The sequence below is a fragment of the Fukomys damarensis genome, unplaced genomic scaffold (genome assembly GCF_012274545.1).
Source record: "Fukomys damarensis isolate Sample0158 unplaced genomic scaffold, DMR_v1.0_HiC HiC_scaffold_23, whole genome shotgun sequence".
Classification (NCBI taxonomy): Eukaryota; Metazoa; Chordata; class Mammalia; order Rodentia; family Bathyergidae; genus Fukomys; species Fukomys damarensis.
In genome coordinates, this window is record NW_022900935.1 from 26,409,207 (window position 1) to 26,421,557 (window position 12,351).

The window sequence follows — 12,351 nt, forward strand, 5'->3', positions numbered from 1 at the left end:
GTTCTCCAGATTAGCAAGCTTTTATTTAGAAAGTTTAAGAAACTTGCCAGGTGGGGCTTATATCTCAAGCTAGTCAGATACCCAAGATGATGTTCTTCACTAAAGGTCCTGGCAGTCCCAGGTAGAAGATGAGGAGTGGCTAGACAAGGCATGAGGGAAGATGAATAATCAGTTTCCCACATATCAAGAGGTGAGAGAATTTCTCAGTTGCTTCAAACCCATAAAGGAATGTAGGGTGTTCAGCACATCAGAGAAAATGCCATCTGGTGTTCTAAATGGGCGGATCTCCTCATCTCACTCCCTCCATTTCTCTCTTTCCTTGTCTGGTTTCCTCCTTTCCCACTCCTTCCTTCACTTGAGACTACTGCTCAGCACTTTTTCTGATTGGGTTGTTTTGAGGAACAGTCAGACTGGTCGGCAGTGGGAACTCTGCAGACAGGTTTTCTGTTCCCTTCTGTGTAAACTCTTACAGCACTCTTCTCGTTCCCTGTGTCGCCCACCTCATTTGATTTCTCCAACAGTTTCACCCCCTGGCTGGGATAGGACAAGACCAAACCAAACCCTTAGCCTGGAAGTCAGGTTACTGTGAACTGAAGTTCACTGAAGATGAAGAGGCTACATCTATATTAATGACCCTGGGCCAGGGATTTAGCTCAATGCTTCCACCACCTGCCTCACAAGCACAAGGCCCAAAGATCCTGATGATTATTTGATTATGGCTGACTAGAACTTAATGATTGTGGAGAGATGCAATGTTGCAGACTGGGAAGAAAAATCACCTTGAGATATCTTTAATCCTTTTAAGTAGCCATTTATCATCAACCTCTGTATTTCCCCTGATAGTCTCATAATTAATAAACTCAGAATATATTGTTAAAATTACCAGAACTCAAGTTGCCACCAACTCTAGGGCTAAGAATAATATAAGATAAAATGTGAAAACTAGAAGAAATTTATCCATTCTGCTGTCATTCAGTGTAATTTAAATCTGTGTTTACAGGTCATGATCACTCATGTTTAGCTCAAAGTAAATTATTCTCTTGTTTCCTTTAAAGCAGAATTGTTATTTTATGTCAACATGACTCACAATCTAAGCCTAACCTCCTCCTCTGATCCATCCGCTTTAGCGTCATTAGCTGTCTGGGACTGCTAGAAACTCATTTAAAAATTACAGCTTTCTAGGCCAAATGATATGGGATATTAGGGCATGGCAAAGTGGCTGGGTAATTGGGCATGAACTAGTGATTGCATAGATTTGTTAGCCATGGGTTTGGAACACCACCACAGAACAGTTCTGGAGACCTGCACCTTATATCAATCAGGGAATGTTGTTTTCAATTTTTCTGGCATGGATCCTCATGAGATCATGCTAATACTTGCACCTGATGCCATTTTTTTGGCAAGAGATCAAGAGGATTTTTTTTTGTGGTCCTGGTGATTGCAATGCAGGGGCAGTGCCACTGAGCTAAATCCCCACTCCACAAGAGGATTTTTGATGGGGCAGTTTATATTTGACATTAGAGTGGGGGGTACACAATACAGTGGATCATAGCTACTGAAAACCTTTTCACCAGCCCTCCCTGCACTCTGCAAGCTGTACAGTATTTCTTTTACTGATTTCATTGGCTCACACCCACTTCACAGAACACTTTTCAGAGCTCTTTTTCTTCTTTAGCCTTTCTTTTGTGTTTCTTTTGCCTTTTCTTTTCTCCTAAATAAATATTCAACACTCATATTCACCAATTATTCTGTCTAATTTTTGAATGAGAAAAGAAGAGCCTAGAAAAGACTGGTGGTCACTACAGTACCCAATAACACATTTGTTAAGCCAGCCAGGAGGTAACAAATAGAGTCAGGAGGTAAGACTGTTGGGTATGGTTTTGTTTCTCTCTCTGAAGTCCATAGACTCAAGCTGAGAGCTAATTTAGTTTTTCCTTTTTCTCCCTTTTAAACCCTGGGAAGGTCCAAATCGTTTCCCTGTCCTTTATTACTTCATGATGGACAGAGAAAGACAGGCAACTAGAGGTTTGTAAAAATTAGTGGAAGCTGTAAAACACCCCCTCCATCAAGCCACTGACCATGAAAAGAGAACTGATGGTGTATGGAGTAGGAAGCCTGTAGCAGTACATGCAGCCCAGCTCAGCTAGGGTCTGTACACCACAGAACCAGACCAAGGGAGCACTGGTGTCCCTAGGTGGTGTGAGATTGAGAGTCTCTGATTGTCATGAGGGCTGAGTTGAGTGCCTGCTCAGGGAAGACCCTTGGAGAGAGGTCTGGAGCCATAGCCAGTGCTTCTGTTTACTTTGGCAAATGGGCAAGGTATTTGCACAGGGGACTCTGTTCCAAAGTGCATCCAAGCTTAAGTGGGAAGAATGACTGGACACCTGGCCTGGGGCCAGGTCCCTGGTCGTAGCCGAGTGGAGAGTGGAGCCACATACCTCCTCTTTCCCCCTGGTTCACTCAGATTGCCTCATTGACTCTGAACTGCTTCTGCCTGCTTCAAAGCTGTGCTAGTACAAAAAACAGAGTAAGACAGCCCTGCTGTCTGCTATTCCCTCTCCATTTAGCTATTAGGGGAAATTGTTGTCTTTCAAATAATTCACTTAGAAAACTAAACCTTTTAATTCAGACAAAATTTGTTAAATAAATATTTCATAGATATTTTATTTACTTGTTAAAGATTCTGTGAGATCTTGAATTTAGAAACATCCATCTCATCTACTTCAGTAGATGCTTAGATTGACTGCTTAGATTGTTTGGCTAAGATTTAAACAATGTTTACAAACCTAAAACCAAGAAAAGATTTTACTTGAAAGTTGAGATATATCAGAGCAAGTGTCTAATTTAGGTATTTTCAAGCTTTAAATTTTAATTTATTTGCCCACTCTATAGTTATTTTACACATAAAAGTCCATGTAAATGCCATTTTATTGTGAATTAGCTGTAGATAACCAGGTGCTTCTGATAAAGTAAAAAAATGTATATCTGTCCTGTATGGTACATGAATGAGAGATTTCACATGCCATTATCAGGGTAATACTGTATGTTTGCTTTGATTCTTAAGCATAAGTGATCATTATCTGACTTACTTGTGGAAACTGCATTTAAAGTCACTTTGAGTGTGTTTTTATTCATAATAAGAAATTGTTTACATTATTGTTACTGTTCTAATCTGGTGGTAAAGTTATTCTTGAGAACTTGAAGCACTCTAGATTTTCAAAACTGAGAAAAAAATCTTATAATCATCCTGCTGTTCTAAGCCTTCTTGTCCTTTATTAGGCAAGGTAATTAATATTTATGGATGTTTCTGGGAAGTCTTACTCTAAGAATGTCTTTGGTTAATTGTCATTTTATTCTTTTTTTTTTTTTTGGTACCGGGAATCGAACTCAGGTCCTAGAATTTGTGAGGCAGGCACTGGAACCACTGAGCTAAATCCCCAGCCCTGTCATCTTATTCTTTATTAGTGAAAAGAAAAAAGCTTTGAAATCATACTCCTCCATCTTTGGAAGAACAGATGTCCCTATTTTGAGATTGTGTAATTAGGTTGAGTGTTTGGAAGTATAACTTATAGTCTAGAGGGCACCTATGAAACTGATTGTTTCTCTGTTTGTGACTTATGAAGCAATTGTTAGGCATGAAGATTCATGCTTTGAGTACACATAATCATTTAGTTCTAATCCATCTAATTGTGTCAGCAGTCATTTCCATTTTCCTTTCTTTTTTATTCATAAGAGATGTAAACAGCCTGCAATCCAGATAGGTATTTTAGGACTGTCATTTTAGTAACATTTTCTCCATTAGCAAATGCTACTTTGCTATATAAATTAATAGATATCCTTTTACTCTATTCTTTTGAATTTGATCTGTTCCTCACATCAATCTGTTTGGGATGGTGCTAGCCTGTTTCTGTTATTCCTGTAGGTTCATCTGAGGCATAGTTAGTTGGCTTGGGTTTCTAATTCTTCCTTGTGTATATAGGTGCTCACTAGGTAGCAACAGCTGTTTATATGACCCTTTTCTTGCTTTATTTGCTTGTGATGTTATGTGCTTCATTGTGTGTCTGAATTCTGTTGTTTTCAGAAATCGTTTTCTTAACAGTATCTAGTGTCACACTGTAGTTGTATTATAACAACTCTTTGTTGCTATGGATCTTACAACTTCTTCCAAATTTTAAATCTCACATAATAAATGTGGCCTGTTCATTAGTTATGCTGTTCCAAAGGAAAGCTGATCAGTATGAGTATAAACAGAGAAGACATGACAAAAGAGGAGAGGTCTGGACCATAGGATCTCAAGACCCCAGGTTGTTTCAGCTTTGGGCAGTTCAGAAAAAAATAATCAGAAGTCTTATTAAAGTAGGATAACAGTATTTTGAGCAGTTGCTGCAGATTCCTTTGGCCATGGTGTGTACTGACTTATTGCAATGTAAATGAATGAGGCAGGGGTTAAAAGAAAATTGAAAAAGTATTTTATTTTTATAAGTCTTGTGAATGCACATGGATTGTGGTTTGGGAGGATGAGAACTGCTAAGTGAATTGTGTTTCCTCTCAGCTTTCTAATGCTTACAGATAAGAGCTAAAACCTCTGCTTTCAGGGAACATGTGGGACTTCATTTAGATCCACTCCTCATTGCAAAATTCAAGCAGTTACTTTAGATTCCCACCTTTATTATCTTAAACAAGGTACCAAAGCATTGCCAAGTGAGTGTAAGCAATATTGTTTAGCAAGAGGCCAGGAAAAGTCCTGACAGGGCTTCATCCCAATCTCTTTCTCAAGTGGCTAAGGAAGTCCTGGAAGTCCCTTCCCCTTAAGGAGGTAGTGGGCCATGGTATGACGGAGCCCCCCTGACTCCCCATGACTGAGGGAGACTCCCACTGGGCAGGTTCCATTTTTCTAGGAAGGCACTGGTGCCACTGCCAGAGCTTTGAGCAGAGATGTCTGCTTAGTAAATACTTGAGTATCACAAGAGATGCTTTGTGAACTCACAGGTCTGCCTCCTTCTGCTGGGAATGCCCTCTGAGGTGTCCCAGATCTAATCTTCCCTCTGCATAGGCATCAAGACATGTGATGGGAAACATCTTGAACAACACCCCACAGAACCTGGTGACCTCACCTTTAGGCCATATCTTTCAACAATAGGAATGATTTGACCCTGCCAATCTGAAAGAGAACAACTTATCTATTGAACTACGTTTTATGTTCAGCACAAACCAGGGAATGGGAGAGATGATCAAGGATGGCAATTTAAATTACAATACTATTTTGCAGTTAGATCATTTCTGCAAGAAGTCTAGAAAGTGCAGTGAAGCCTCTTATGTTCAGGATTTTGTGACTCTTTTCTAGGGAAAAGCTCAGAAACTATATTTAGAGGGGCCTCTGAGGAAGAAGTTGATTTCATTACCAATCTTGTCAGCATGCATGTCTTGCACACTGGATGGAATTTTCAACCTCCTCTTATAGTCTTCAGGCATATATACTCAGGAACTCCACTAGGGGCTAGCAACCAAAATTTTCCAAAAAAAAAAAAAAATTACTGATAAGTTTGCTGATGGGACTTCAGACTCCTCTGACCCAATTACTGGACATGGCCTTGCTGTGTTCAACAGTTGGGATTTAGAAGAAGATAAGAGAAAGACAGGCCAAAATTATAGGTGTCATGATTGGCATGCTTTAAACACACCCAAGTTGTCTAAGGGAAAATATAAGGACAATTGAAAAAAAAGTACTGATTTAAATACAATTGGACTGGACACTGGGCACGTGGTTGTGCCGAGCCACCACCTGTATGTATCCTGCTCCATTGTGTAAGAAGGCTAATGTGCATAATACATGGTACTGGAACAATGACTGTCCCCAGTCCCAGAGAGGGGTCAAGCCAGCCAAAACCCTCATCTGCCATGATGAAGAACTTAAGAGGTTCAGGGAAACCTACAATGCATAGAACTATCCCAGGAGTTTCTGAACAGAACCTCAACTGCAGAAGAAATAACATCAAGAATCCACAAAAAGGATCATATCAAATTGAAGTTTCTGTTTCACAAAGAAAGCAAGCAACAGAGTAAAGAGACAATCTTTAAGGGTCAAGGGGAGTGAATGTCACTGGAAACTCCTGCAGTAAGTCCCAGGATCCTGTGAACTACCACAGTGCTGGTTAAAGGTTAAAAAATAGATGGGATGAGACTTATAGTGAAGCTGAGTCTTAGATCTTGATCAATGCTGTGCTAGGCAAAAATCACAAAAGTTCCCAAGTTCACCCAGCATTTATTGAATACAATCAGGATAAGGAATAGGGAGCTAGGGAGCTTTGAAGTCATCTAGTGAATTACTGTGGAACACTTGGTATGATGGTGTCAGGAAGGGTTGTTAGGGCATAGGCACTACTTATCTTGCTAAGATAGAGGAAACCGGTACTGGGACCAGGCAAAATTAGCAATCAACCCATAAGGTCAGTGAGAAGCAATAATTCTGGGGAAAGGATTTTAATTGGGGTCATGAAGACCATAGCTGCACGTAATTCAGCAGGGCTCTGTCACTTCACAGGATGAGGACTCAGGCCTCAGTGACAGTCATTAGCAAGGGAGCAGTACTAGTGGAGTTCTGCTAGATGATATGCCCATTTGAGTCACACAGGACTTCAGTGTGATTCCTGATATAAAACAGTATAGTCAAATTAGGAAAAGCAAGAAGCACGTGCCACTCATAGTCTGCTAGTACTGGGCAGGGATGATTGCTACAACAACCTAAGCAATGAGAAAAATGTTTGCCAACTACTCCTCAGACAAAGGAGTAATACCTAGAAGATACAAAGAACTAAAAAAAATAGGCTCTCCCAAAATAAAAAGTTCAGTAAAAAGTGGGCAACTGAAATGGATAGACACTGCTCTGAGGAAGTACAAATAGCCAATGAATAAATACATGAAAAAAATGCCCAACATCTCTGACCATTAGAGAAATTCAAATTAAAACAATGCTGAGATTCCATCTTATTCCAGAGAGAATGACTGTCATCAAGAAATTGAATATTAACAAAAAGGAACCTTCCTACATTGTTGGTGAGAATGTAAAGTACTACAACTGCTATGAAAATCAGTATGAAGATTCCTAAAAAAATTACAAATATAAATTCCATACAAGATCCCAATGATGAATATAACTGTACTGTATACCTAAAATGTACCAATAAACTCAACGAGGAAAAAAAAAGAAATTCCACTTGACCCAGCCATTCCCCTTCTAGGTATCTTCCAAAAGAGTTAAAGACATCATGTTACAGTGATTCATGCATACCTGTATTTTTAGCAGCACGACTCAAAATAGCTCAATCTTTGATGTCACCTATATGTCCATGAATGACAAGTGAACAAAAAAATGTATTTATACACAATGGGATATTACTCTGAAATAAAGAGGAAAAGTGAGACATTTGCAAAAAAATTGAAACATCTTGAGATCATAATGTTAAGTGAAATAAATCAGACACACAAACTTAAATATTTCATGGTATCTCTTACATGAGAAACCCAGAGTATATATAAAAGAAAGAGCAAAATAAAAGGCAGATAATAGGAAACAGGAAGATAGATCTTTGCAAAGGGGAAGATGATAAAAGAGATGCGGGGGAATGAAGTACAGGAGAAAGGAATGAAGAAAGTATTCAGAGGTGTTATTTACATGTACCAAACCCTCCCCATGATGAATGAAATCATTATGTACTGAAACATACACTAAAAAATATTAAAACATTTTTAAAAAGACAACACAGAGGGAATGGACCTGTCAGGAAACTGTTGAGTCCACATGGAGCTTCCAAAGACAGGTAAGGAGATTTAATCTTTATCTTCTAAGTTTCAGGATGCCATGGAGGGAATCTAAAGCAGACGAGCAAAGGTAGTCAGTGGTGGGTTCCAGAAAGAGCCTACTATCTATATATGTGTGGTTACTGTAGCTCATGCTGATGCAGCCTGCTTAAGACCTAAAAAGGAGGGAGAGCTATTATCACACTGGTCCTTTTGGGGGATGACAAGCCTGCACAGGGAGGTAGAAGAAGACATAAGTCTCAGCAGTTTATATGGAAGCGGCTTAAATCTCAGTGTTGGCAGATTGAGAGTCAGAGAGGATGAGCAGGGTATGTGTCACTTGTCACTTAGAGATATTGCATACCTTTCCCTACCAGAAATGTCACCCAGAACTCATGCTTATTTGTTGTACACACAATGCTTTCTACTTCCTGGCTAAAGCGTGACAGCACTGGTACTTCTAGAGCAAATGACAACCTGATCCTAGGGGTAGGTAGACTGAGTGGGAGACAACTCCTCATTCCTATCTCACTAGCTACCCACACCCAGCCATCTTGACAGAGTGATTCTTGGAAGCCAAACTGCCTCTCCAAAGTGTCCAACCAATGGTGTTAGTTTGGCCTTCAAAGGCTAGAAAGACTTCTGTTAACAAAAAAGCTATGGAGATAATGTTCAATATGTTACAGGCAAAAAAACTTCAATCTGTTGGTGGCTGCTAATCTCATCTCTAGTTATCATATGCCTGGGTTTTGAGTGAATGATAAAAATTTACAACTTGCAAGAAAATCACCCATGGAAAACTTTTATAATCACAACGTGCATTAGAAGCTACAAAGAAGGCAACTGGGGCCTGAGTAATGTCTTTCTTGAATGGTTTCCCTGACCACTAAATCTTGTAGAAAGCTAGGGTGCTTGCTTGCTTAAAGAACAAAACAATACAGGGCATGTATATTAGAACCTCCCTAGGAGGTAACCACTAGTATGCAACTGCAGGCATAAAACTAGCCAGAAGATTCTGAGTAACAATGGTTTGCTTTATTCCAAACTTGGCCATGAAGCTAACTGAAAGACCATGATTGGCAATTGTTTTTATTTTCTTTTTTAAAAATTAAGATTATTGGTACATTTTAGGTATAAAATAGTTCCATTCAACATTGGGATCTTGTACCTATACATGACTTATATTTGTTCTTAATTTACCCCATTCCCCAGACCTCCCTTCACCTCCTCCACTGTTCCCTATTTACAAAGACATTATTTCCATGTTTTTCCTTTTCACATATTTTTTCTTTTCCCTTTTTCCCTTTCCCCTACCCCTCCCACTTTCTCTACTTTTTAGACCTTTTCTTCTTATTACACAATATCAATTATACATTTTGATCCTTATTTACACTTTTACTTTTTCACACCAGAGAAACTACTTGGTATTCACACATGTGTGTCTTATTAATTACAATTAAGAGTATGGCATCAATGTGCATCCACTTAGCTACAAATATCTCTAGCTTCCTGTTCTTTATGGCTGAGTAGTACTCCATTTTATTTAAAACAAACAAACAAACAAAGACACATCTTATTTATCCAGTCGCCACTTGACGGGTAATTGAGCTGTTTCCAAAATTTAGCTATACAGTGCCACTATAAATAGGGGTAAGAATATATCCCTGTAGTATGATTCTTCTAATTCTTTTGGGAAGATACCCACCAGAGGAATAGCTGGGTCAAATGGAAACTTCATATTAATTTTCACAGTGGTTGCACTAGTCTGCACTCCCACCAACAATGAAGAAGGGTTCCTACCTGACCCCATAACCCCACCAGCTTTTGTTATTGGTTCATTTCTTGATAGCAGCCATTCCTTCTAGGTGAGATGGAATCTCAGTGTTGTTTTCATCTGCATTTCTCAAATGACCCGTGATATTGAACATTTTTTCATATGATTATTTGCTGCTTTTACTTCTTTGAGAAATGCTCATTTCAGATGCATATTTTTGAATTGGTTCTTTATATTTGGGGCTGATTGTTTTGAGTTCTTTATATATTCTAGATAGTAGTCCTTTGTCTGAGGAGCAGCTGGTAAAAATTCTTTCCCACATTGTAGGTTGTCTCTTAGTTCTGTTGATGGTTTCTTTTGCAGTGCTGAAGCTTTTTAATAAGATGAGATCCCAGTTGTTGATTCTTTCTGCCAGTTCCTGTGCTATGGAGGACTTGTTCATAAAGTCTTTTCCTGTGCCAATGTCTTCAAGAGTTCTGCCTAACTTATCTTCCAGCAAGTTTAGTGTTTCTGTTTTAATATTTAGATCTTTAATCCACTTGGATTTTAGTTTAGTGCATGGTGAAAGATCAGGGTCTAGTTTTAATCTTTGGCAGGTTGAGATCCAGTTTTTCCAACACCATTTATTAAAGAGGCTATCTTTCCTCCAGTGGGGATGGTCAGCTCCTTTGTCAAAGATGAGGTAGCTGAGTACATGTGGAGTTGTTTTTCTGTCTTTCAGTCTGTTCCACTGATCCTCAGGCCTGTTTCTTTGCCAGTATCATGCTGTTTTTATCAGAGTGGCTTTGTAGTATGGTTTCAAATTGGGGATTGTGATATGCCCTGCCATCTCTCTGTTGCCCAGGATTGCTTTTGCTAGTCTAGGTCTCTTTTGGTTCCAAAGGAATTTTTGGATTGTTTTCTCTAGTTCTATGAAATGTTGGGATTTCAATAGGGATTGTGTTGAATCTGTATATCAATTTTGGAAGTATGACCATTTTCACTCTATTGATTCTTCCTACCCAGGAACAAGGGATGTCTTTCCATTTTCTTATATCCTCTTCAATCTCTTTTTTTCAGAGTGTTGTAGTTCTCAATGTAGAGGTCTTTTCTGTCCTTTGTTAGATTGATTCATAGATATTTCATTTTTCTAGATGCTATTTTGTAAGGGATTGTTTCCCTAATTTCTTTCTCAGTGAGTCTCTTATTTGTGTACAAGAAGGCTATTGATTTTTGAGTGTTGAACTTGTATCCATCTACTCTGCTGAATCTGTCAATTAAGTCAAGAATTCTTTTGGTGGAGATTTTTAGGTCTTCTCTGTGGAGTACCATATCATCAGCAAATATCAACAATTTCACTTCTTTCTTTATTATTATCTTTATTGTTTTTAATTATTTCTCTTGTCTAATTGCTGTGGCTAATGTTTTGAGGACTATATTGAACAGGAATGGTGATAGTGGACATCCTTGTCTTGTTCCTGATTTTAGCATGAAGGTTTTCAGGTTTGACCATTTAGTATGATGTTGACTGTTGGTTTTGCATAGATAGCCTTTATCAAGTTGAGATAAAGACCATCTGCAGGAATTTTATCATGAATTGGTATTGAATTTTGTCAAACTCCATTTCTGTATCTATTGAGATGATCATATGGTTTTTTTGCTTGACTCTGGTAATATACTGTATTACACATTGATTTATGTGTGTTGAACCATCCTTGTATCACTGGAATAAATCTGACTTGGTCAGGGTGTATGATCTTCTTGATGACCCTCTGCATTCTGTTTGCCAGTATCTTATTGAGAATTTTTGCATTTGTGTTTATTAGGGAGACTGGCCTGTAGTTCTCTTTTTTGGTTGGGTCTTTCCTTGGTTTTAGAATCAAAGTAACACTTGCTTCCAGGAATGAATTTGGAAGTATTGCTTCTCTTTCAATTTCATTGAAAAATTTAAAGAGTGGTGGCAGTAGTTCTTCTCTAAATGTGTTGTAGAATTCAGCAGTGAAGCCATCAGGACCGGGGCTTTTCTTTGTTGATAAATTTTTAATTATATTTTCAATTTCACTGATTGTAATTGGGGAGTTTAGAATTTTTATACCTTCTTTCAACTTTGCTAATTGATATGCATCTAGAAATCTGTCCATTTATTTGGTGTTCTCCATTTTATTAGAGTACAGGTTTTCAAAGTAGTATTGATGACCCTTTGGATTTCTACTGTATCTGTTGTGACTTCATCTTTTTTTATTCCTAATTGAATGAATTTGAGTCCTTTCTTTCCGTTTCTTGACAAGGTTGGCAAAGGGTTTATCAATTTTATTTATTCTTTTTTTCAGCTTTAATTGAGTTTATTGGTACATTTTAGGGATACAGTACAGTTACATTCATTGTTGGGATCTTGTACCTCTGCATGACAAGTCTTGATTCTCATTTTTTCCCCTTACCTCTGCCCTCCCTTCACCCCCTCCTCCCCTCCCCATCTACAAACACTTTATTTTCATCCTCTCACATTTTTTTCTTTTCCCTTTTTACTCTTTCCCTACCCATCCCACCTTCCCTACACCTTTAGCTCCTTTCTTCCCATTTCTAAATGTCAGTAATCTTATTAGAATCTTATGCATTGTTGCAGATTATTTACACCAGGGAAACTATTCAGTATTTACACATGTGTGACTTATTTATTTCACTTAGGAGTATATCTTCAATATGTATCCATTTTCCTATGAATGAATCTATTTTCTCATTCTTTATGGCTGAGTAATATTCCATTTTATAGAAAAACCACAACTTCTTTATCCAGTTTCCAA